Source organism: Dasypus novemcinctus, chromosome 3, assembly GCF_030445035.2.
Source record: "Dasypus novemcinctus isolate mDasNov1 chromosome 3, mDasNov1.1.hap2, whole genome shotgun sequence".
Taxonomy (NCBI): Eukaryota; Metazoa; Chordata; class Mammalia; order Cingulata; family Dasypodidae; genus Dasypus; species Dasypus novemcinctus.
In genome coordinates, this window is record NC_080675.1 from 176,951,139 (window position 1) to 176,978,792 (window position 27,654).

The window sequence follows — 27,654 nt, forward strand, 5'->3', positions numbered from 1 at the left end:
CGCCCCCGGCCCCGCGGGGCTGGGACCTTGAGGCCAGGGGCCTGGTGGCTCGGGCTCCGCGTTGGGCGCGCGGGCCTCTGCCGCCCCCTCTGCGGCCGCCGCCCTCAGTGGGCCCCTCCCGGGCCCGCCTCGCGGAGGGGGACTTGGGCCCGGCCGCCGGCACAGGGCCCCTGATGTACGCAGGGCAAAGTCGAGCTCGGCCTCCGCGGCCTGCGGCTCTCCAGCCCAGCGGCACGCCTGCCCGCGGCGCGGCGCGCGCCTTCTCCCCACGCCTTCCTGCGCTGGGCGAAGCTCCGCAGCCGTGTCCCCTCTGCCTCTGAAAACCAGGCTGATCCATCCAGCTGTGACCCGTCCGCTTGTGCGTTGAGAAAGGGGACAGTGAGGCCTATTTGGAAACAATGTTCTAAGAACGATGACTCTGAGCACGATGATTCACCAGGTTATTTCACATCCTAGTGTTGAAATGACGCCACTGACTTGCTGTTTGACCTTGACAAGTTACTTAACCACTCTGTGCCTTAGTATCCCTCTCTGTAATGTATAATGCCCATAATAATAGATCCGACTCCACAGAGTTGATACGAGACGTGAATGAATATTTGAAAAGCGCTTAGAAGAGTGCCTGGCACACAGAAACTATATATACATTCAGAAAAAAAGAAAGGAGGAGAGGAAACGCAAGAGAGGGGAGCGATTTACATCCTAATTCTCCTTTCAGTGCAGGTGGTTACTGCTGAGTGGACTAAGCTTGTCTGGATTTGAGACCTGCCTCTGACACTAAGGTGTTTAACCGTGGGCAAGACATGCTCTCCAAATATCAGTTTCCTCATCTGTGAAATGGGGGTAATAATAATAATAGCTACTCTCTAGGATTGCAGTGGTGATCAAACAATGCTTAGCACAGTTAGTAATCGATTCGCTTTTTCTGTTTGTTTGTTTAGCAACATCCAACCGAAACGCCAGCTACTCTTTTGCTTCTGAGGTTTGCTTTTCCTTGTGAAGGAGTCATCATCAAAAAAAGGAGAGATGACTATGAAGGTAAAATGATCTTGAATGACTAAAAATAAAATGCAAATTTCTTAGAAATCTAACGAAACTATTCACAAGAAAAAAGTTCTATAAAACTATAAAAGGTGTAGAGTGCACAATAGTTATCAAGATATGAACCAGTATTTGACGCACTTTGTTCCGATACATTTGCTTTGGGCATTTCCCTTGACATTAGAGTCAAAAGTTAACAAATGTTAAATAAAAAATAAGGAAATAAAAGTTACTGAAGTGATGGACACACAAGCAGAGCTGACTAAAAATAAATTTGAAAACCAATTTGAGCCAAAATCCTAGAAATTATTTTTAAAGAACATTTTCAGGCTGCAGACCATCCCAGGACTGGTAAAAATAACCCTTTCCCTTCAAAGACATTTTTTAAATGAACAATAATCATAAACAGACAGAAAGTCCGCAAAGTAAATAAGTAATTCCTTGGCCTGGAATGTTCTGGTCAGTCTCTCCTCTTACCGGCTGCCCTCCTAAATCAATTGAAATTATCCTCGAGCAGGTCCTCCCTCTCTCCCTTTCTCTGTTTCCCTCATCACCTCTAGAACAACTGCCTTTTCACCAAGGTCTGCAGTGACCGTGTATACTCAATAACCTGTAATTAAGACTTTGAGTGAGTTGTGTTATTAAAAGAAAAGGAAAAGAAAGAACAATGTTAGCGCCGATTCCAGGTGCTGTCTGTACCACGCGTGTGCACTCGGCTAAAACTTTTTGAGAGCCCGTGTTGCAGCCGGGAACGTGAGAGCCTCTTGTGTGCCTGCGTGCTGCGGACACAAAGAGCCAGATGAGGTCAGAGCCTGGCAGAGTCAGCAGGCTGGGCGAGGGTTCCCAGGCCTTGAGGAATGGCACGGCACACGCCAAGTTCCAGAGGCTGGAGGCCGGCGGGATGACGGGGCATGTGGTGACCAGAAAGAGGCTCAGTCTGGGCCAACCGCCTGGCCTCATCTCCCACCTCTGCCAAGGGCCGACCCCCTGGGAGAGGGCAAGGCCCCGGCAGGTGGTCTGCCTTGTTCTGGTCGGTTCCAAAAGGGGGGAAAGAAGAAGGCAGTGTCTCCGCTCTATTCTGCGGCATTATCGTCCTTTCAGGCGGCACCTGTTACCCATCTCACTCTACCTCCCCTTCAGGGGCAAGGTACAAGGTGATGAATTATTTACCAGTTCTGTGCTAACCCTGCCCTCCTCCCCTTCAAGGCAGGAACATCTTTATTATTGTGAGTGCAGCTTTGTCAACATCTACCAAAACACCTGGCACGAAAGAGGTGCTCCATAAATATTTAAGTAATTAATATAAAACTGTTGACTGGAAAGAAATTGATCAATAAAGAGCCCAGTGTTCGTCGGGCCAAGGCGTGCTGATGCAAAATCCAGAAGTCTGTTAGCTCTCATAAAGGGTATTTATTTGGGGTCAGAGCTCACAATACCAGGCCATAAAGCATAAGTTACTTCCCTCACCGAAGTCTATTTTCACATGTCGGAGCAAGATGGCTGCCGACGTCTGCGAGGGTTCAGGCTTCCTGGGTTCCTCTCTTCCTGGGTCTTCTTTCCGGGCTCAGGGTTCCTCTCTTCCTGGGGCTGGCTTCTCTTTCCTCTGTGTGCTGACTTCCCAGGGTTCCAGCTTAAGACTTCAGCATCAAACGCCAACATCAAAAACTTCCAGCACCAAAAAGCTCCAAATCTGTCCTTTGCCATGCCTTTTATCTGTGAGTCCCCACCCACCAAGGGGCAGGGACTCAATGCCCTAATGACGTGGCCCAATCAAAGCCCTAATCATAATTTAATCATGCCCAGGCACAGACCAGTTTACAAACATAATCTGATATCTATTTTTGGAATTCATAACTATATCAAACTGCTACACACCACCCTCTGAGTTCCAAAAAGATATTACAATATTAAAACAAGCCTTAAATCAGTAACAGTGCAAGTACTAAATCACATCACAATCAATTTAAAGAAATATAGTTTGTCTTGGGGCAAAGTCCTGTCTGCTATAAACCTCTGAAACTTACAAAACAATTCATCCACTTCCAATACATAAATGGACAAAGGATAAACATTTTCATTACGATAAGGAGAAATTGGGAGGGAAACATGAGTCATGAGTCCTTTACAGTTCAGTAAACCTGCAGGGCATCCTCCATTCGATTTCAAACTCTTGAGAGTCATTCTTAAGATGATGGTTTCTTCTCCTTGGTGCCTAATGGAACCCATCCTTTCCACATGCTTGCCTAATGACCATTTTCTTGGTTCCACCTTCATCAAGCATCTGGGTATTGACCCAAGCTCCAGTCCTCACCCTCAAAGAGCATTGGGGTGTTTGCCACACCTTACTCCAACTCTGGGTTAGAGACTTAACCCCCCAAGTACAGTCAGGTGAGGGCAACATCCTCCCTAACCTTTGGCATATAGGCTCAACCCTCTCAGAGCAATGAGTTGACCCACCTGGCCTTTCCTATTCCATGGGGGACAGGCGCACCCCTCTCAGAGCTATAGGGTGCTGACCTTAACCGCCCAAATCCTTGAGGAATGTGTTCCACCCTCTCTGTACCCTGGGGTGGCAAAACTCTCCCTGAACATCAGGTGGGAACATCCACCCTCTTCAACTGCTGGGGCAGACTCACGCTCTCTGTACACATGGGTGGGGTTCCTCTCTTGGCCCAGATCTCAGCTTCCATGGTTTTCCTCTTAAAGATGTTTCCCCTTCAGTGTCTCCTTTCCATGTCCTTTTTAATCGAAGCTGACAGTGGTTTTGTTCACACAGCTCTCTCAAAAACCTTGTTAGTTTAGCATGCAGGAAGCAGGGGTCCAAGCCATCTGACACTAAGATTTTCCACAAGTCTTTCTGAGATAGCTGCATCTTTAATCCTGATTTACAAGTTCCAAGTTTAGTTAAGTCCTCCAGTGGGGCACTTTCACCTGGAAGCTTGATTTCCAGAGGCTTGGACTTTCAGAATCAGTTCCTGTTTTCTTTGTGCCTGACGTTCAGTCCTCAGTATATCTCTATCTCATCTAGCATTTTGCTATAAGCTGCAAGCAGCAGCCAAGCCACATTCCCTGGATTTACTTTGGAAATTTCTTCAGCTAAATGCCCAGGATCACCATTTTCAAATTCTGCCTTCCATAAAACACTGTGAGTTACTCTTGCTAAGTTCTCTGCAACTTTAAAACATGGATCGCCTTTCCTCCAGTTTCCAATAATAGGTTCATTATTTTCTTCTAAGGCATCATAAAAAGTCTCTTTAGCACCCATATTGTTATCAACAGTCTCTTCAAAATGATCTAGGCCTTTTCCATCAACCATTTTACAATTCCTCCAAAAAATACCCCTTACCCACTTATAACACTGTTCCAGCTTTTCAGTAATTGGAAAAGAACTACCCTACTTCTGGTACCAAATTCTGTATTAGTCAGCCAAAGGGTTGCTGATGCAAAATACCAGAAGTCTGTTGGATCTCCTAAAGGGTATTTATTTGGGGCAGGAGCTTACAGATACCAGGCCATAAAAAATAAGTTACTTCCCTCACCAAAGTCTCTTTTCACGTATTGGATCAAGATGGCTGCTGATGTCTGTGACAGTTCAGGCTTCCTGGGTTCTCTCTTCCCAATTCTTGCTTCTCTCTGGGTTCAGTGTCTTCCCAGGGCTTGCTTCTCTCCAAGCGCAATGTTCCTCTCTTCCTGGGGCTGGCTTCTCTTTCCTCTGTGAGCTTACTTCCCAGGGCTCCAGCTTAAGGCTTCAGCATCAAACTCCAACATCAGCAGGCGCATCCCTGCAAGATGGTGGCATCTGGGGTGGGCTGGCTAAAGCGAGCTGCATCAGTCCTGCTGCTGCAGAGTCCACACCTGCCACTCTGTGAGCTGTCCCCTGCCCGTCTCTATCACAAGAGGGTTGTTGATCATTACAAAAACTCTAGAAATGTGGGGTCCCTTGACAAGACATCTAAAAATATTGGAACTGGACTGGTGGGGACTCCAACTTGTGTAATGAAATTACAGATTCGAGTGGATGAAAAAGGGAAAATTGTGGATGCCAGATTTAAAACATTTGGCTGTGGTTCTGCGATTGCCTCCGGCTCGTTAGCCCCTGAATGAGTAACAGGGAAAATGGTTGAAGAAGCCTTGACCATCAAAAACATAGATATCGCCAAGAAACTCTCCCTTCCTCCTGTGAAACTGCTCTGCTCCATGCTGGTTGAAGATGCAATCAAGGCTGCCCTGGCTGATTACAGACTGAAACAAGAACCCAAGAAAGAAGAGACAAAGAAGCAGTGAGCCCTTGGCAAAGCCTCCGGCCAATCACACCGGCTACTTCCCCACCCGCGGTGCAGTCGCCTTAGATGTCCAGTAGCCCCGCATGTTACAGAAAAGGAGCTGTGAAATGTGCACAATATTTGCTGTTCATATTATGGCTCTAATTAGCAAGTGAAATACACAGTTTAATTGTTCTGAATCCTGCAGTGTCTTTCAGCCCACTTTCATCGCCTTAACCCATTTATTGTATATTTTGAATTGTGTGCGGCCTCAGAACTGAAATCAATAATTTAGTCTCAAGTGCTTGGTAGCCTTTGAAGTGCATGAATACCTCATCTTACCCAATTCTGATTTGGGGAAGGTTACCAGGATGCCTTGGGATGATTATTTGATAGAACCAATCATTGTACATAAAACAAATCTGCATATATATACTATAATGAATAAAAGAATGTAAGACAAAAAAAAGCCTGCAGCATCAAAGACTCCAAATCTGTCCTTTGCCATGCTTTTATCTGTGAGTCCCAACCCACCAAGGGGCAGGGACGCAACACCCTACTGACGTGGCCCAGTTAAAGCCCTAATCATAATTTAATCATGCGCAGGTACAGACCAGTTTACAAACATAATCCAATATCTATTTTTGGAATTCATAACTATATCATACTGTATCTATGATAGGCCCGGGGGATACTACAGCAAGGTAGCATCTTTGATTCCTTGTAATGAGTGAAATAGATGTGGCTCAACCAATTGGGCTGCCACCTACCATATAAGAGGTCCAGGGTTCGAAGCCCGGGGCCTCCTGGTGAGGGTGAGCTGGCCCACGTGGCGTGCTGGCCCACGCGGGAATGTCACCCCGTGCAGGAGCACCTCCCTGCGTGAGAACGCCGCCCAGTGCGGGAAAGCCCCCCACGCAGGAGTGCCTGCTGACGCAGAGAGCTGGTGCAGCAAGATGATGCAACAAAAGATACAGAGAGAAACCAAGAAGACATAGCAGAACAGGGAGGTGAGGTAGTGCAAGAGAGTACTCGCCTCTCTCCCACTCCAGAAGGTCCCAGGATGGTTTCCTGGAGCTGCCTAATGAGAATAATATGAGCAGACACAGAAGAACACGCAGCAAATAGACACAGAGAGCAGACAATGGGGGGAACGGTGGGGGGGAAGGGGGGGAGAAATAAAATAAATCTTTAAAAAAAAAAATTCCTTGTAATGGGGTGTGTGATATACAAGGGATAATCGGCCAGAAGCTTCTATTGAACACAGACAAGCTAACTGAAGTCTGGATGATGAAAGCCATGTAAAGAGAAAACTGAGAGAGATGGGGCAGCTCTGTGTGTGGGAATATGGTTGAAGGGGGAATAAGATTTCAGAGTTTCAAAATAGACTTGCCAACCCACTAATTATATATAGTGACTGGAAATGCCAAAGCTGTTCTCTGTTCGGAAAACATTTGAAATCACTTGCAAGTACATTATATTTTCTTTTTTACCCCTTTGGTTTTTTTTATGGGGGTGGGGGGTAGGGTGGGGCAGGCATATACATTGCAGCAATTTAAAACATTGCTAAGGAAAAACTATTCCCCGTAATCCCACTAACCTAGCAGTCTTCACGTTTCCATGCCATTCTTTCATCCATTTGCACATACATGAACCTTTCATTTTTGTAAACTTTACATAGATGCACTTTCTCTGTCTTTCCTACATTATTCTCCTGGACTTTTTTCCTTGTGGCCAAATAGGCTTCATTGCTGTCATCTTCGTTGACTGAAGCCCCTGCCGTGGCGTATTCTGTAGGAATGGCCGTGTTGGGTACATGTTTTCAGGGACAGCCTCCTCCTCGATTATCGTGGGGCTTTCCAGCCCCTCCACCCCTCAGGGCCGCTGGGGGCCTCGGGAGTAGGGCCGGTGCCTGCCTCTAACCTAACGCTCAGCAGCCCAGGGGCCGGGGTGCCCAGGCGTGCCCCACACTCCTCCACAAGACCGTTGGGAGAGGGCCTGCTGGATTCAGGGCCCTGCGCCCCTCCAAGGACCCTGAGGAGCTGGCAGCTGCCGTTCAGATGAGCAGGACGTGGGCCCTGTTGGGGCTTGTCTTGCAACGCTGAGTCCCACCCACTCCCCTTCCCACCCTGTAAGGCTCCCAGGCACTGGGATTGCTGGAGTTGGGCCTTTGCCCACTAGATTTTGAGTTCCTTTGAGAGAACGGGGGTCACTTGTGCTTGCATATGTTTTACAGCCTTCTGGTGCTAAAATGCATGATAGACTCACCAAACATACCATGCACACTCCAAAATGGAAAGAGGAAGCTCCTGATCCCGGGCCTAGGACAGAAGGCGTGACTTCACTGCAGTGCTCTTTTCCTTCACTACGGGGGAGCAGACCCAGGCAAACCATCTCAGCAAGACTGGTTTCTTTGCAATACCAAGTTTCTTCTTCCTTCCCTCTTTCCTTCTTTCTTTAGTCTGCTTCAAATCATTTTGGGTACTACAATACCCATGTTTTGATGGAATATCGCCTCAAATCCATCTGAGATTTCAACTGGATCTAAAAAACTCAAACAATACACAGCCCATTAAATAAACAGCATTTTAAAGAACGTACCATTGACTCATAATAATGTGTATCAAATGGTGAGCTTTCATTATCATTATCAAAACTCAAACGACTTTTCAGATTCTTCCTCCCTATGATTGCAACAAGACACTTCAAAATTTATTTTGCTTTCTCATAAGTGAATATGTATGCAAAAGTTTCTCCTGTTTCCTCGTTCAAACATCCAGTGCCTTCTTCAGCTACAGCTATGGGTCCCCCTGTTCCAGAAATAAAAAGAAATTTGGGTGCTTATGATGTACTCTTTATTCAACCTGTTTGGCATTGCTGGATGGATAAGTCCCAGTGCCTCCCTGCCCCAACATCGCCTCACTCTACCCTTCATTCATTGACAGCTCTTCTAGACCTCTCTCCTGCCTCTTTTCTAAGACACCAAGGTTGAGTGCACTCACCCCTTGCCTAAGGCTTCCGGCCCGAAGCCCTGCTCCTCACCATCTGCCTTCCCTCCTCATTATCCCAGAGCTCCCCACCCACCCCCGCGATGGGCAGCCCACCAGGGACTTTGAAGCTTTGTGTATCCACCTCACCTGAGCTCCCTCTCGAGGAAAGGGCCCACATCTGCTCTGCCCTCCGAACTTCCTGTGGCACCTACCCAGGCGAGGGTGGAAAGAGTGCCGCAACCCGGGACACAACATGCAGGACCAAGGCTTGATGGAGAGGCCCAGACCACCACTGCAGGTGCCCACCCCAAGGCGAGTGGCCTGTTCCCTGGGACAGGAGAGCTACCCTCACGGATTTGGAATCCTCAGTTTCAGGGAAAGGGACTCAGTTTTCCCAGGTTGAACACAGGTCTGGACAGAGAAGACTGCCTTGCACATTGTCATTGGGGAAATGGACACAAGTCAGCCAGCCCCGAGTTTAAGACGCAATCAGCAGAACCTAGAAGTGCCTTCACCACATACCTTACCACCCCAGCTGCGTGGATTGAAAGCTGTTCCTGCAGCCCAGCAGCCACCGGCAGAGCAGAGCGCTTGCAGAGCCCTCCCCACGCCATCCCTTTAGCAGCCCACCAGCTCTGCAAGGATGCCCGTCTTCCCCTTCCTTGCCTGGAAAAGTCAGCCTTGGGGGCCCAGCACACCTGTCTGCTCTCACGGCGCCATGACTCTATCACTGGCATTGCCTCAATGCTGTTTACTTGCATTTCCCCCCTGTAATCGTGAGGCCCTGTGAGTCTGGGAACAATCTCCATCTCCCCAGTGCCCAGCAGACTACTTGGTACATAATGGGTTAAATGTTTTTGTTACAGGGAAGGTCTTCCCAGGCCAGGACCACATCTTCGTGGCCTCTGTGCCAGGCAGGAGATCCAAAGTATCTGTCAGTCCTCTAGACGGTCACTATCCACGATGTTGAAAGTCCTCTGGATTTGTGGCGCCAAGATGGAACCGCCAGCCTTATGTGACTACTGAACCTTGGAGTGTGGCTGCTGTGATTGAAGAATCAAAGCTGGGGTTTTAAAAACGTTTTATTGTAGTAATATGTGCAACTCCAAACGTCCCATTTCAACCACTTTCAAGTATACAACTCAGTTGTATTCATTACATTCACGATATTGGGCTACCATCACCAATATCCACTTGTCCCAACTTTTCCATCACCCCAGACAGAAACTCTGCACCCATTCAGCAATAACACCATTTTTCCCCAACCCACCCCCCAGCCCCTGGGAACCTATAATCTACTTTCTGTCTCTAAAAATTTGCTTCTTCTAGGCATTTCATATAAGTGAACCTGGCTTGTTTCACTCAACCTGATGTCAAGTTTCTTTTGTGTTGTCCCATGTATCAGGACTTCATTCATCTTTAAGGCTGAATGATATTTCATTGTTTTGCAGCACATTTTGTTTATCCATTCATCTCTTGATGGACACTTGGGTTGCTTCTAACTTTAGGCTATTGTAAATAATGCTGCTATGAACATTGGTGTACCAATATCTGTTCAAGTTCCTCTTTTAACTAATTTGTGTATAGACCTAGAAGTGGGATTGCTGCATTATATGGTAATTCTATACTTTACTTCCTGAGGAAGTGCCAAACTGTCTTCCACAGTGGCTGTACCATTTTACAATGCCACCCGCATTGTAGAAGTGTCCTATTTCTCTGCATCTTCATCAGCACTTATTATTTCCTGGGTTTTTAAAAATAACAGTTACCTGTTTTAGTTTGCTAAAGGCAGCCAGTGAAAAATGCCAGAAATGGATTGGCTTTCACTATGGGAATTAATTAAGTAAAGTCTTAGAAAGTTCCAAGACTGTGAAAATGTTCAAATCAAGGCATCATCAGAGATGCTGCCTTACCCAAAGTCGGCTGCTGGTGATTCTGGACTCCTGCCCTGTGGCAAGGCGCAATGGTGGCTGCTCTCTGCTTTCTAGTCCCGCTCACTTTCTCTCTGAGCTCAGCTGTGGACGATAAGGCAATGGCGCATCTCTCCCCAGGCCTCATCTCTCCAGCTTTGGGCTGCTCCATGTTTCCAGTCACCAGCCTCTCTCTCAGCCTCTTGGGTCTCTGTCTCTCTGCAGCCGTAGGCGCTCCTGGAGTCCTCCCTCAGGTGGCAGGGTGAAATGGGAGCTCTCATTCTCCGTGTGTCTCTGCTTATATAAGACTCAGCTTATATAAGACTCCAGGGACAGGATTAGGAGCCCCTGGGCCCTTACCTAAAGCCATCTAATCAAAACTGACCTACTCAACGGCCCCTTAACTGAAGCTAACTAAAAGTGTCCTACATACAATAGGCTTACACGTACAGGAATGGGTTACCATAAGAATATAATTTTCTGGGGTCTGCAAAAGACTCAAACCAGCATATTCTACCCTCTGGACCCCAAAACTACATGTTCTTTCCATATGCAAATACATTCATTCCAATACCGTATTTCAAAAGCCTTAAATCGGGAAGCAGATTTGGCTCGACTGATAGAGCGTCTGCCTACCACATAGGAAGTCCAAGGTTCAAATCCAGGGCCTCTTGACCCGTGTTGTGAGCTGGCCCATGCGCAGTGCTGATGCATGCAAGGAGTGCCCTGCCACGCAGGGGTGTCCCCCACATAGGGGAGGCCCACATGCAAGGAGTGTACCCCTCAAGGAGAGCCACCCCATGCAAAAAAAGTGCAGCCTGCCTGGGAGTGGCACTGCATACATGGAAAGCTGGCGCAGCAAGATGATGCAACAAAAAGAGACACAGATTCCTGGTGCCGCTGACAAGAATGAGGACAAACTCTCATCAAAATCAGCTATAGGGGGAAGCGGACTTGGCCCAATGGTTAGGGCGTCTGTCTACCACATGGGAGGTCCGCGGTTCAAACCCCCCGCCTCCTTGACCCATGTGCAGCTGGCCCATGCACAGTGCTTATGTGTGCAAGGAGTGCCCTGCCATGCAGGGGTATCCCCCTGCACGTGCAAGGAGTGTGCCCCGTAAGGAGTGCTGCCCAGCGCAAAAGAAAGTGCAGCCTGCCCAAGAATGGTGCCGCACACACGGAGAGCTGACATAACAATATGACACAACAAAAAGAAACACAGATTCCCATGCCGTTAACAACAACAGAAGTGGACAAAGAAGAAGACACAGCAAATAGACACAGAGAACAGACAACAGGGGTGGGCGGGGGGAAGGGGAGAGAAATAAATAAATAAATAAATCTTTTTAAAAAAATAAGTTATAGGCATGTAGTCTGTCTTGGGGCAAAACTCCTCTCTTGATGTGGGCCTGTGAAACTTAGAAAGCGAGTTATCTGCTTCCAGTATACAAAGGAGGGACAGACATAGAATAAATGTTCTCATTACCATTGAAGGAATTGGAAGGAAAACAGGGGTCATGGGTCCCAAACAGTACCAAAAAAACCTACAGGGTATAGTCCTTTCGATTTTGAAGTCTGAGAGTCGGCTGTAGAATGATGGCTGTTTCTCCAGGGGCTTCATGGGGCGGGAGCCCACCGTCCAGGGGCTTGCTCAGCAGCAGCCTCCCGGCTCCACCCTCATCCAGCATCTGGGTGGTGACCGAGCTCTAGCCTCACCCCCAAGCACACTGGGGCAATGGCCAGACTCCCCCAATCTCCGGGACAGAATAGTGGGGTGCTCACCTAACTCTCCTCAACCCCCGGGGAGTGGCGCCCCACCTTCTCTGGAGCCTGGGGCGGCAGCACTCTTCCTGAACAGTAGGGGGAAGGCCCGCCCTCCTCAAAGACCCGGCAAACTCACCCCTTCTGCACAAACATGTGGGGTCCCCTTCTTGGCCTGAGAAGATGTCTTAAGTCCAGACCTCAGCTTCCATGGTTTTGCTCTTGAATTTGTTTTCCTTTCAATCTCTCCCTTTTCTGTCCCTTTTAGTCCAGGCTGGCAATAGTTCCATTCATACTGATCTCGCAAAAAAACTTGTTGGTTTAGTGTGCAGGAAGCGGGCGCCCAAACCATCAGCAGTAGGACTTTCCGCAGATCCTTCTGGAGAGCTGCACATCCCATCCTGACTTGCAGGGAAGTGACTGGCTGGTCCCATGCTCAGTTAAGTCCTCCCATAGGACATTACCTTCTGGGAACTCATTTCCCAGAAGCTCAGAATTTGCCCAGCTATCAGTTTCTTGTTTCTTTGTGCCCAGCAGTTCAGTTCTCAACGTATCCCTTTTCCCTTTGCATTTTGCTATAAACTGCAAGGAGAAGCCAGACTGCATTTTCCACATTTATTTTGGAAATCTCAGCCAAATGTCCAAGCTCATCACTTTTGAATTCTGCCTTCCTTCTAACATTAGGAGTTAATTTTGCCAAGTTCTCTGTAACTTTTTTTTTCTATAAAGATTTATCTTATTTTATTTATCCCCCCCACCACCACCACCACCTGCACTCACTGTCCGCTTTCTGTATCCATTCATTGAGCATTCTTCTGTGTCTGCTTGTCTTCTCCTCTTCTCTTGAGGAGGTACCGGGAAATGATCCTGGGACCTCCAACGTGGGAGAGAGGCACCCAATTGCTTGAGCCACCTCAGGTCCCTGGTTTGTTGTATCTCTCATTGTCTTTCCTCTGTGTCTGTTTGTGGTTGTTATTGTGTATCTTGTTGCATCATTTTGCAGCACAAGCTAGCTCTCCATGGTGCAGGCCAGCTTCGCCTTAACCAGGAGGCCCCGAACCTGGGAACCCCCATATGGTAGATAGGAGCCCAGTCGCCTGAGCCACATCCACTTCCTTCTCTGCAACTTTAAAACAGGATTACCTTTCCTCCAGTTTCCAGCAATACACCCATCATTTCCTTCTAAGTCATCATCAGAAGGACCTTAAGCATCCATATTCTACCAACAGTCTCTTCAAAGCAGTCTAAGCTTATTCTATCAAGCATCTCACAATTCCTCCAGAATCTTCCCCTTACCCATTTGTAAAACTGTTCCAACATTTTTGGTATTCACATAGCAGCACCCTACTCTTCCAGTGCCAAGCTATATTCGGGTTCTCTAGGGAAACAACACTGACAAAAGATATCAATAAATACATGAGCATTTCTAAAATGTCTCTTGCAGCTATGGGGGTACATGAGTCCAAGTTCCATAGGGCATGTTGCATGCCAGGACTCTGATGAAGGTCTTACTGTATGAAGTAGAGGTGGAAATTCTCCCTTCTGACTTCTGAAATCATTGCTTCTCCTTCAAAGGCCTTCAACTGATCTCTCATTGCTGAAGGCACTCTCCTCAGTTAATTGTAGATGTAATCAGCCATAAATGCAATCAACTCAATGATGATTGAAGTCCACAAAATGTCCTTGCAGTACAATTAACCTGTGCTTGCTTGACCAAACAACTGGGCACTGTTACCTGGCCAAGTTGACACATTTGCCTAACCATCACACCATGCTAGATGGTATGAAGTCGTATTTAATTGTGGGTTTAACTTGCATTTCCTAGATGGCCCTGATGTTAAACACCCTTTCACATGCTTATTGGCCATTTGTCTATCTTTTGAGAAATGTCTGTACAAGTCCTTTGCCCGTTTTTAAATTGGGTTGTCTTTGTGTTATTAAGTTGTAAGACTTCTTTATATATTAATATACAAAACCATTATGAGAGGTATCATTTTCAAATGTTTTCTCCCATTCTATAGTTTGTTCTTTCAATTTCCTAATGGTATCCTTAGAAGAACAAGGTTTTAATTATGATTTTTCTTTTGTTGCTCAGGTTTTTGCTGATAGATCTAAGAATTCTTTCCCAAATTCAAGGTCATAGACATTTACCCTTTTGTTTTCATCTAAGATTTTTATACTTTTTGCTCTTACATTTAGGTCTTTAATTCATTTTAAGTTAATCTTTATATTTGATATACTGTGTAGGAGGTAAGGCTCCAACGTCATTCTTTTGCATGGGACTATCCAGCGGTCAGTTTCAGTAGTCCCTGTCTGTCTAGGAACTTGTCCATTTCCTCTTAGTTATCTAATTTGCTGTTGTACAATGGTTCATAGTATTCCTTTATAATTATTTTTATCTGAAGATTGGTAGTAATGCCCTCTTTCTCATTTCTGATTCTAGTAATCTGACTCTTCTCTTTTTCTCTTGGTCAAACTAACTAAAGTTTTGTCAATTTGTTGATCTTTTCAAAGAACCAGCTTTTGGTTTCATTGATTTCTCTATTGTTCTCTATTCTCTATTTCATTAATTTTCACTCTAATCTTTATTATTGTGGCATATCATGTGGCCTTTTCTCCCCCCAACCTTTCCAGCTCTTTCCCCCTCCCCAAATTGCAGCAGCCTTCCTGAGTAGTTAAGAAGACAAAGCCTGGGACTTGTTGTGAACTGGTGACTGATCAGTGAGTCTTGTAACACTGCATTCCTTAGGAGTCCTGGTGCCCCTAACATGCCTTCCCCATCTGCACATGGACATGCATTATAAAAGGCTCCCCTCTTTTTTCCAAAGATTTATTTTATGTATTTATTTCTCCCAACCCCCTTGTTGTTTGCACCTGCTGCATGCTTTTTAAGAGGCACTGGGAACTGAACCTGGGACCTCCCATGTGGGAGGAAGGCACCTAATCACTGGAGCCACTTCCACTCCCTGCTTTTTTTTGCCCTCATTATGTTTTTCCTCCTTGTGTCTCTTGTTGCATCATCTTGTTGTATCACTTTGCCATGCCTGTCCATCACATCCGCTCACTGTCTTTCTCATCTTCTTTAGGAGGCACCAGGAACTGAGCCTAGGACCTCTCATGTGGTAGGTAGGAGCTCACATCTGCTTCCCAAGGCCTCTCTCTTTTTGCAGCAGAAGCGGATGATTGAGCTCAGAAAATACTGTCTCTCCTCCTATGTAAGCCCCCCAAGCAAATGCTCATTACTCACCAAGCTGGACTTGTCTGAGTCTTTCTTTGGTCTGATCTATCCTCCTCAGTCTGGTAGGAAGCTGTCATTTTTACACAGTTCCTTGCCATACTCAGGATAATTATTTCCTTCCTTGTATTTGTTTTAGATTCAGTTCTTTTCGAAGTGCCTTAGGGTAGAAGATTGGATTACTGATTTGAGATCTTTCTTCTTTCTTACTATATGCTTTTATAGCTATGAATTCCTTCTAAGCACCACTTTAGCAGCTTTTTCTTTGACCCATTGGTTACTTAGGAGTGTGTTGTTAAATTTCCACATTTACGAGTTTCCCAAATTTTCCCCTGATTCTGATTTCTTATTTCATTCCATTGATTTTATTATTTCTATATTCTTAAGTTTATTGAGGTTTGTTTTATGCCTTGGCATGTGGTCTCTCCTGGAGAATGATCCAAGGGCACTTCAGAAGAATGTATAATTTATTGTATTAGGGAGCAATGTTCTGTAGCTTTTAGGTCTAGACGGTTCAAAGTGTTGTTCAAGTCTTCTGTTTCCTTACTGTTCTTTTGTCTAGTCATTCTATCCATTTTTAAAAGTTGGGTATCGAAGTTTCCAACTATAGAGTTGAATTGTCTATTTCTACCTTCATTTCTGCCAAGTATTTTTGTTTCTCTGCTACTAGGTGCATACATATGACTTATTTTTCACCCCATTACTTTCAGTCTACTCATGTCTTTGAATCTAAAGTGTGTCTTCTGTAGGCCACCTGCAGTTGGATCATGTTTAAGTCTAGGCTCACAATCTCCACCTCTTTGACTGGATTGTTAAATCCATTCAAAGCATCTCTGACAGACCTGGAGCGGTTAATGTCTGCGACTAAGTTTCCCACCACAGACGCGAGAAAAAGAAGGTCCTTGTGCTTTCTGTCTGTCTGGTTGTGGCAGCCAAGACTGAATGGGGGAATATAGGAAATTCTAAAAAAAAAAAAAACCTCTATTCACACTAGATATTGATATAGTTGGACTTACGCCTGCCATTTTACATTTTCTTTTCCATGTCTTGTGTCTTTTTTGTTCCTTTGTACTCCTTTACTACTTTCTTTTGCACTGAGTAAATGTTTTCTAAAGTGGCATTTTTTAAAATTATTTTTTCACCATATTTCAAAGTTTTTTTTAGCGGTGACACTGGTATGTTCCATATATATCTTTTAGTTTTGTAATACTACCCCCACTCCTGCTCTGAGATGGCTCCCTGGTCTGTTTGCTCATTGTTTGTTTTTTTTTGCTCATTTTTTTTCTTTTGCTCCTTGTAGCAGTTTGATATTGTTTATGAATTCCAAAAATAGATATTGGATTATGTTTGTGAACTGGTCTGTTCCCCTGGGCATATTAGATTGTATTGGATTCAGAGGTTTCACTTTTACTTGATTAAATAATGATGAAGGCTTTGATTGAGCCATGTCAGGAGGACATCACATCCTCACCCCCTTGGTTGGTGGGGACCCACAGAGAAAAATAACACAGTTGAGGAGTTACTTGGAGTTTTTGGTGCAGGAACTCTAGGAAGTAAACACACAGGAGAAGGACACAGAGGAATAGAGATGGCAGAGGCCCTGGGAAGAGAGAGAGCTTGACAGCCTACACTGACCTTGTGGAAAGAATAGAGCAGCTGAGCCTGGAAAGAATCCAGCCCCAGGGAGAGAGACAAAGCCTGAAGGCGATGCGACCACAGAGCCTTAGGAGGAAGAGGGAGGCTGAACCCTCACAGAGACTGGCAGCCATCTTGCTCCCAATACGTGGCAACAGACTTTGGTGAAGAAGTAATTTACTCTTTATGACCTTCAACTCTAAGTTTCTACCCCTTAATAAATACCCTTTATAAAAGCCAACAGATTTCTGGTACTTTGCATCAGCACTCCTTTGGCTGACTCATCTGTTTTCTTCTTTAGGAGGCACTGGGAACTGAACTCAAGTGCTGGAGCCACATCTGCTCCCTGCTCATTTGTTTTTGCTCATTGTCTGATTGTCTGTTCACTGTTTGCTGGTTGCCATGCTCATTGTTTTTGCTTGCTGCTTTTCCTCATTGTCTGCTCACTGTTTTTGCTCATCTGCTTGTTGTTTTTGTTTGTTTGTTTTGCTCAATGTCTGTTCATTGTTTCTTTGTCTTCTTTAGGAGACACCAGGAACTGAACCTCGGACTTCCCATGTGGGAGGTGGGTGCTCAACTGCTTGAGCCAGATCCGCCCCCCTCCATATACATCTTAACCCATCCAAATCAGCTTCAGATATATACTAGCATAATTGCAATAAAATATAGAAACATTACTTCTATGTAGATCTATACCTTCCTACCCCCTTTTTTAAAAGCAGTTTCATTGAAATGTATTCACATACCATACGAACTATCCAAAGTATATAATCAGTGGCTTTTAGTATAATCACAGTGTTGTGCATTCACCACAAAAAATTTTAGAACAATTTCATTATTCCAGAAAGAAACTCTCCATATCCCTTAGCAATCACCTCTCAATCCCTCTACCTTTCCCTAATCCTACAAAACCACTAATCTAATTTCATCTTTATAAATTGATTTATATTTACATTTTATATAAATAGAATCATACAATAGGTAGTACTTTGTGTCTGTTTCCTTTCACCTACCATAATGTGTGTTTTGTTTTGTTTTTTGTCTGATATTAACATCTGGTAACATTAACATTCATTTGTTCAGGTTCAGAGGAAAACTGTCATATATGCAATATTAGCCATATTCATACTTCATATGAGGTTTTACTATGTTATACACTCCCGTGTTACATTCTTAAGCTTTCTTTCTAGTAATATACATGACCTTAGATTTTCCTTTCAACCACTATCTACCCCATCGAATAGCACTGCTAGTTATGAGCATTATGCTGTGCTTTCACGTTTTCTATTCATTTCCAGTGATTAACACAATCGTTTTTACCAATTCTGCACAAGCTAACTCTCAGCTTTCCACTCTATAACCTCTTTCTCCTTTTCTGGTGACCCATACTCAAGTTAGTAAGTCCATAATATTACACAATATATTTAGTTCATAATAGCACAATGACACCATATTTGTCCTTTTGGGTCTGGCTTGCTTCACTCAGCAAAGTGTCCTCTAGGTTCATCCATGTTGTCATAAACTTCATGACTTCACTTCTTCTTACAGCTGCATAATATTCCATCATGTACATATGCCAGTTTGTTTATCCACTTGTCAGTTGATGGACACCTGAGTTGTTTCCATCTTTTGGCTAATTGTGAATAATGCCATTATGAACATCAGTGTACAGGTGTCTATTCATGTCACTGCTATCAATTCTTCTGGGTATATACACAGTAGAAGTATTGCCAGGTGTCATGATAAATCTATATTCAACTTCTTTAGGAACTGCCAAACAGTCCTCCACAGTGGCTGTACCATTCTACATTCCCACCAACAGTGAATAAGTGCTCTTAGCTCTCCACATCGTCTTGAACACTTATAGCTCAGTCTTTTTTAATAGTGGCCATTCTGATAGGTGTGAACTGATATCTCATTGTAGCTTTGATTTATTTTCCCTAATAGCTAGTGATGTTGAACATTTTTTTCCTGTGTTTTTTCACCATTTGCATTTCTTCTTTGCACAAATGTCTATTCAAGCCCTTTGTCCAGTTTTTAATTGGGTCATTTGTCTTTTTATTGTTGGCTTATAACATCTCTTTATATATCATAGATATAAAAAAACATTGGCTATATGATTTTAAAGTATTTTCCCATTAAGTCAGCTGCCTTTTCCTCCTTTTGACAAAGTCTTTTGAGGTGCAAGACTGTTTAATTTTGAGGAGATCCCATATATGTATTTTTTTCTTTTGTTGCTTGTGCATTGGGTGTAAGATACCAGAAACCACCGCCTACCACAAGATCTTTAAGATGTTTCCTTATAGTTTAGTATAGTAATTTTAAAGTCCTGGCTTTTATATTTAGGTCTTTGATCCATTTTGAGTTGATTCTTGAATGGGGAGTAATACAGGGGTCCTGTATCATTCTTTTGGTTATGGATAGTCAGTTCTCCCAGCACCATTTCTTGAAGGGACTGGTTTGGCCCATTAGCATGGACTTGGTAAGTTTGCTGAAAACCAGTTGGCCAAAAGATGTGTATTTATTTCTGGACTCTCAGTTCTATTCCATTGATTGATATATCTATCTTTGTGCCAAAACCATGCTGTTTTGACCATTGTAGCTTTGTAATACATTTGAAGGTCAGGCAGTGAAAGTCCTCCTACATTGCTCATCTTTTTTATAATGCTCTTGGCTATTTGGGTATACTTTCCCTTCCAAATAAATTTGGTAATTGACTTTTCTATTTCTGTTGGAATTTTGATTGGGATTGCATTTGAATCTATAAATCAGTTTGGGTTTGATTGACATCTTCACAATATTTAGTCTTCCAATCCATGAGCATGGAGTGTCTTTTATTTGTTTAAGTCTCTGGTTCCTTTTAGTATTGTTTTGCAGTTTTCTGAATATAGGTCCTGTACATATTTGGGTAAATTTATTTCTAGGTATCTGAGTCTTTTTCTTGCTATTTTAAATGGAATTTTTTTCCTGATTTCCTCCTCAGATTGTTCAATAATTATGTACAGAAACATTATGGATTTTTCCAAGTTGATCCTGTAGCCTGCCTCTTTGCTGAACTCATTTATTAGTTAGAGCAGCTTTGTCATAGACATATCAGAATTTTCTCAATATAGGATCATGTCAATCATAAATAGTGAAACTTTTACTTCCTCTTTTCCTATTTGGATGCCTTTTTTCTTCTTCTTCTTCTTCTTGTCTTATTGCTCTATCCAGAACTTCTAGCACAATATTGAATTTTTTTTCTTTGTTAGTCTAGGTAAGGTGACAGTGGGCATCCTTGCCTTGTTCCCGATCTTAGAAGGAAAGCTTTCAACCTTTCCCTATTGAATACAATGTTGCCTGTGGGTTTTTCATATATGCCCTTTATCATATCAAGGAATTTCCCTTATTCCTATCTTTTGATGTGTTTTTATTAAGAAAGGATGCTGGATTTTGTCAAATGCATATTCTCATCAGTGAGCTAAAGGCTTCAGGTTTGCAACTTAAACAATGCATGAATAATGTGAAAGTTTCTATGTGTGCTCTGAAAGAAAATCTTGTTTCTTGCAGTCACAGACTTGAGGTCTCTGAAAACCAGACTCAGAGTCTCATTGTACAAGTAGCAGAGTTACAAAGGAAACTAAAATCTCAATCTTACAGGATGTCTGCTGTTAAACTAAAGGCACTGCTTGCAGAGGAATGGAACCCTAAGGATTGGGATGGAGACATATAGGTTGATGATGATATGAGTGGGGACATTAGAACCTTATATTCTGCTGGCACTTTGCCAGCTAAACCTGTGATGGCCTGCCTTGTGGAGACCACAAAATGTTAAGCTTGTGTCACCCAGCTTCCAGCCTGCCCTAGGGAGTCTTAACCCCCTCCCAGCCCTGAGGCAAGTACCAGCCAAACTCTAGCATACACTGCCCAACCTCCACACTGCCCTGAGGAATCTGCCTTCCAACCCCTGCCTGAAGAGATTATTCTCCCCACATGAAAAGATAAAGGAATGCCCTGAGGTCAGTAGCTTGCAAGGCATTTCTAATCCTTCTTACCACCCTCATACACATCTTCTCTTTGAGACCTATTACTTAACTAAAATCACAACAAACTCCCAAAAGTGAAGTACAAAGTATGAACCATGGGGAAGTATGTTATCCTCTGAAAGAACTGCAAGAGTTTTCCAACATACATAGATGAAAATCTGGGGAATATGTGTGGGAATGGATACGAAGGGTATGAGATAATGGTGGAAGGAATATAAAGTTGGATCAGGCTGAATTTCTTGATATGAGCCCACTAAGCAGAAATTCTGAAGTCAAAACTATAGCTTTGAAGCAGGCTAATAAGATAGGGAATTAATAGATGGATCTGGAACCTGGCAGAGAGTCCACGTGGACATCAGTAACCCCCAAAATGTCTGCTGGAAAATCCTCACCCCCAAGATTCTGCTATTCAGAACAAAACTTCTGGAAGCAAAGAAAAGCCCTGGATGTTCCCTAGGGGCTTTATCATTGGGTCCTCACTGAGGGATTGATGGTTGGGGTAATCAATCAAAACAGCAAACAGCTGGAACCCCTCCCCTGCCATTAGCAAAGGAGTGGAATAATTAATAATTTATAAAGCAGACCACGAGGCCTGAGCTCTCTCTCATTCTGCTCTCTTGCCTCTGGATCCATTCCTGTTCTCTGTGCGCTGCTGTCACCATTTGTCCTCTGCATGTGGCCACACAAGTAAGCCTGGGGATTTATAATCTATAATGGGGAACTGTAATCTGTAAACTCTTTATCCCTTTTCAATCCCTTCCTCTCTCCCTGGGACCCCTGCTCTGTTACTTTCTCCCATTTCTCTTTCCTCCTTACCTGAATAAATTAGTGGCCTAACTCACCTGGCATGCTCTTGAAATTAATTTCTGCAGCATAGCCAAGAACCTAGACAAAATCCAGTAACAGCTTGAGGGGTTAGAAAGGGCTCTAACGGTTTGTTTGGGTGTGACTGAAACATGGACCAAAACATGGACCTCACATGTCTGAGGTTGAGATGCCCGATTTTCAGTATACAGTAGAAGGAATTCAAGGACAGATTGGGATGCTAGAATGAATTTATCATTTAAGACCTGTCCACCTACCACAGAAATGACCAGAGGACACGCCTTTAGCCAGAACTGTGAGAAATAAATTTGTAAGACTAACTCCATTTTCCTTGAAGAAAATGCTTGCTCATCTCTATAGTCCAGATATTATTATAGGAACTGCTATAATGGAACTAGAATCTGTAAATATTATGGGGATGATCAGATCATGGGCTGATAAAAAGTCAAGTATCAGCAGTTAATCACCAAAGACAAGGTGGGCATGGCTACCACAATGAAAGGCAGACTCAAAACAGCACTCAAAATAGTCTGAGTCACATAGAGCTATGGCACTGGCTAACAGATCATGGGGTACCTAGAAGTGAAATACTTGGACAGTCTACTAAATTCCTACTTGATCTATATAAGCAGAAGAATTCTAGGTCCAGTGAACAAAACCCTAACTTGAATTACAGACACAGAGAATCATGGACCCTTAATCATCCCAGACTTAAGACAGTTTACAGACTCCTTGAATGAGGAGAAGGCCAGGTCCCCTTGGAGAAGGATGCTGCTAAACTGCCAAAAATTTATACTGTTAATCTTCCTCCTAGCTTTCCTCAAGGAGACCTACAGCCCTTTACCAACTGCATTGGGGAAAAGGAAATGACCAGACATTTTAGAGATTATTAGACACTGGCTCAGAAGTGACATTAATTCCAGGAGACCCAAAACGTCACTGTGGTCCACAAGTCAGAGTAGGCGCTTATGGAGGTCAGGTGATTAATGGAGTGTTAGCTCAGGTCCATCTCACAGTTGGTCCAGTGGGTCCCTGAACCCATTCTGTGGTTATTTCCCCAGTGCCAGAATGCATAATTGGAATAGACATACTCAGTAACTGTCAGAGTCCCTACATTGAATCCCTGACTTGTGGAGTGAAGGCTATTATGGAAGGAAAGGCCAAGTGGAAGCCCCTAGAACTGCCCCGACCTAGCAAATAGTAAACCAAAACAATACTGATTCCTGAAAGGATTGCAGACATCAGTACCACCATCAAGGATTTGAAGGATGCAGGGGTGGTGATTCCCACCACATCCCCATTCAACTCTCCTATTTGGTTTGTGAAGAAAACAGATTGATCTTGGAGGATGAGAGTAGATTATCATGGACTTAACCAGGTGATGACTCTAATTGCATCTACTGCGCCAGAGGTGTTATCATTGCTTGAGCAAATCAGCACATCCCCTGGTACCTGGTATGCAACTATTGATCTGGCAAATGCTTTTTTTCTCAATTGCCATTAGTAAGGACCACCAGAAATAGTTCACATTCAGCTGGCAAGGCCAGCAATATACCTTCACTGTCCTGCCTCAGGGGTATATCAACTCTCCAGCCCTATGTCATAATTTTGTCTGCAGCAACCATGATCATCTCTTCTTCCCACAAGCCATCACACTGGTCCATTATATTGATGATCTCATGTTGACAGGACCTAGTGAGCAAGAAGTAGCAATGACTGTAGACTTAGTGAAAAGGCATTTGCATGATAGGATGGGAGATAAGTCCAATAAAAATACAGGGGACTTCCATCTTGGTGAAATTTCTAGGTGTCCAGCAGTATGGGGTATTTCGAGATATGCATATGCCTTCTAGAGTAAAGGACAAGCTGTTGCATCTGGCCCCTCCTATGACCAAAAATGAGGCACAATGCTTAGTTTGTCTCTTCAAAGACACTTCCTCATTTGGGTGTGCTAATCCAGCCCATTTACCAACAGATCAGAAAAGATGCTAGTTTTGATTGGGGACTGGAATAAGAAGAGGCTCTGCACTACCACTTGGGCCATATGATCCAGCAGTTCCAATGGTGCTGGAAGTTTCCATGGCAAATAGAGATGCTGTCTGGAGCATTTGGCAGGCCTATATGGGAGAATCACAAAGCAGACCCTTAAGATTTCAGAGCAAAGCCCTGTCATCCTCTGCAGACAACTATTTTCCTTTTGAGAAAGAGCTTTTGGCCTGTTACTGGGCCTTAGTAGATCCTGAACACTTAACCATGGGCTACCAAGTTACCATGAGACCTGAGTTGCTTATCATGAGCAGGGTATTCTGACTCACCACACCTAAAGTTGGGTGTGCACAGTAGCACTCCATAATAAAGTGGAAGTTGTTTATATGAGATAGGGCTCAAGCAGGTCCTGAAGGCATGACATGAGAAAGTAGCCCAAATGCCTATGATCACCTCCCCTGCCATGTTACCTTCTCTTTTCCAGCCCACAGCTATGGCCTCTTGGGGAGTCCCTTACAATCAGTTGACTGAGGAAGATAAAACTTGGGCCTGGCTTACAGATGCTCCTGTATGATAGTAGGTACCACCTGAAAGCAGATGCTGCAGCATTGCAGCCCCTTTCTGGGATATCCCTGAAAAACAGTGGTGAGGGCAAATTGTCCCAGTGAGCAGAACTTCAAGCAGTGCACCTGGTTGTTCATTTTACTTGAAAGAAGAAATGATCAGAGGTTTGTACATTGATTCATGGACTGTTGCCGATGGTTTGGCTGGATGGTCAGGGACTTGGAAGGAACATGATTGGAAAATTGGTGACAAAGAGGTCTGGGGAAGAGGTATGTGGATAGACCTTTTTGAGTGGGCAAAAAACTTGAAAATATTTGTGTTCCACATGAATGCTTACCAGAGGGTGACTTCAGCAGAAGAAAACTTTAATAATCAAGTGGATAAGATGACCTGCTCTGTGGCTAATGCTCAGGCTCTTTCCCCAGCCACTCCTGTCATTGCCCAATGGACTCATGAACAAAGTGGCCATGGAAGTAGGGATGGAGGTTATGCCTGTGTTCAGCAACATGGACTTCCCTCCTCACGAATGCTGACTTGGTTAGAGCCACTGCTGAGTGCCCACTCTGCCAGCAGCAGAGACCCACACTCAACCCCTGATATGGCACCATTCACTGAGGTGACCAGCTTGCTACCTGGTGGCAGGTTCATTACATTGTACCACTTCCTTCATGGAAGAGACAGTGATTTCTTTTAACTGGAATAGGCATATACTCTGGATATAGGTTTGCATTACCGGCTTGCAATGCTTCTTCCAAAACTACCATCTGTTGGCTTCCATACAGCATTGCTTCTGATCAAGGAACCCATTTCACAGCAAATGATGTGTGGGAACGGGCACATGCCCATAGAATTCACTGGTCTTGCCATGTTCCCGATCACCCTGAAGTAGCTGGGTTGATAGAACAGTGGAATGGCCTTTTGAAGACTCAATTACAGCACCAACTAGGTGGCATTACCTTGCAGGGCTGGGGCAGTGTTCTCCAGGAGGCTGTGTATGCTCTAAATCAGCATGCACTCTATGGTGCTGTTTCTCCCATAACTAGGATTCATGGGCCCAGGAATCAAGGGGTGGAAATGGGAGTGGCACCACTCACTATTACCTAGCGATCCACTAGGAAAATTTTTGCTTCCTGTCCCTGCAACGTTAAGCTCTGCTCATCTACAGGTCTTAGTTCCAAAAGCGGGAGTGCTTCCTTCAGGAAACACAACACTGATTCCATTGAACTGGAAGTTAAGACTGCCACCTGGCCACTTTGGGATCTTTATTCCATTGAATTAACAGGCAAAAAGGGAATTACTGTACTGGCTGGGGTGAATGAACCTGACTATCAAGGGGAAATGGAGCTGCACCTATATTATGGGGGTAAAGAAGAGTTTGCCTGGAATACAGGAGGTCCTCTAGGGCATCTCCTAGACTGCCATGCCCATTGATTAAAGTCAATGGAAAATTGCAACAACCCAATCCAAGCAGGACTATCAATGGCCCAGAATCTTCAGGAATCAAAATTTGGGTCACCCAACCAGGTAAAGAATTACTGCCAGCTGAGGTGCTTGCTGAGGATAACAAGAACATGGAATGGGTAGTGGAAGAAGGTAGTGATAAATATGAACTTCGACCACATGACCAGTTACAGAAACAAGGATGTAATAGTTATGAATATTTCTTCCTTGCTTTGTCATGAGTATGATTATATATGTAAATAAAATGAATATCTATGTTTTCTTCCCTAACTTTCCCCCTTATCATATGATATAAGTTATATTACTTTTATGTCATAATATTTAAGGATGTCAAGTTTAAGAGTGAATATTACCCAAGTACTTGCACCCCATTCTGTAAAGAATTAATGTGTTTTCAGTTGTATGCAGGACAGTTGAATATTGTTAGGCAGAAATATATGTATGTATGTCTGTTATTGCTTTTATTTAGAGACTAAGTATGGTTTAAGGTGATGTGTATGAGTGCCAAATTGACAAGGGATGGGCTATGATGGTTAGGCTAATGTGTCAACCCAGCCAGGCAATTGTGCCCAGTTGTTTGGTCAAGCCAAGCATTGGGCCAATTGCAGTACAAGGACATTTATGGACTTTGGTCATCAGTGAGTTCATTGCATAGGGGCTGATGATATTTTCCATCAACCAAGGAGATTGCCATCAGCAATGAGTGATGTTTTATCCAATCAGTTGAATGCCTTAAAAGAGGAAGTGATTTCAGCATTCAGAGAGTATTTCCAGCTCAACTTTGGACAGCCAGCGTCTCCTGGGAACTCATCAAGGACTTTCATTGGAGCCCCTAGTTTGCAGCCTGCCTGCAGAATTTGGACTTGTGCATCCCCATGGTCACATGAGAGAATTTTATAAAACCTCATACTATTTACAGATATCTCCTATTGATTCTGTTTCCCTAGAGAACCCTAATACAGGCATATATGACATTTCTTCTTGGTGGATTTTCCCTTTTATTAACACATTATAGCCTTCTGTATCACTTATAAGTTTTTGCATTTCAAGTCTACTTTGCCCAATATTAGTATAACTACCTCTGCTCTCTTTCAGTACTATTTGAGTAGAGTACCTTTTTCCAACCTTTTACTTTTGGTCGGTTTGTATCCCTGGGACTAAGGTAAATCTCTTGTAGGCAGCATATGGATAATTCATGTCTTTCTATCCATTCTGTCATCCGGTATCTTTTGATTGGGAAGTTTAATCCATTCACATTCAGTGATATTACTGTAAATGCATTATTTACTCCTACTATTTTGTTCTTTCATTTTCATATGTCATATCTTATTTTTATCTGTCTTTTTACTTTTTTGGCTATCTTTTCTACTATTCTTGCTTTCTACACTCTCTTCCAAGCCTCTCTCTCCTGTCTTGTTCTTTTGGGCTATAGGGTTCCCTTTAATATTTCCTGCAAAGGCAGATTCTTTTTTATGAATTCTCTTAGTTTTGGTTTATATATGAATATTTTATTCATATTTGAAAGACACTTTTTCTGGATAAAGAGTTCTCAGCTGGCATTTTTCTCTTTCAGTATCTTAATTGTATGCTACCACTGTCTTTGCACCTCCATGATTTCTGATGAGAAATCCACACTAAGTCTTACTGGATGTTCCTTGTATGTAATGGTTTGCTTCTCCCTTGCTGCTCTTAGAATTTTTTCCTTATCTTTGATGTGTGACATTCTGTGTAGTATGTGACTTGGAGTATGTCTCTCCAGATTTATTCTGATTGGGGTATGCTGCACTTCTTGGACATGTAAGTTCATTTCTTTCATCAGAGTTGGGAAATTTTCAGCCATCATTTCCTCAAATATTCTTTCTTCCCCTTTTCCCTTCTCTTCTTCTAGAACTCCCATGACAAGTCTGATGTTGTGTTTCATATTATCATTCAACTCCCTGAGCAATTGCTCAGTTTTTT

The 27,654-nt window shown here is 43.8% G+C and overlaps 1 long non-coding RNA gene and 1 pseudogene across 1 annotated transcript; both read left to right on the forward strand.

The window, feature by feature from the left end:
• Positions 1–19: 19 nt before the first annotated feature.
• LOC101431846 (uncharacterized) lies at positions 20–7,896 on the forward strand. The gene is made up of 3 exons (XR_189080.4): positions 20–439; positions 942–1,038; positions 7,540–7,896. It is a non-coding gene; the product is annotated as an uncharacterized lncRNA (long non-coding RNA).
• Positions 4,831–5,503, forward strand: LOC101431421 (iron-sulfur cluster assembly enzyme ISCU pseudogene; annotated as a pseudogene).
• Positions 7,897–27,654: the final 19,758 nt, after the last annotated feature.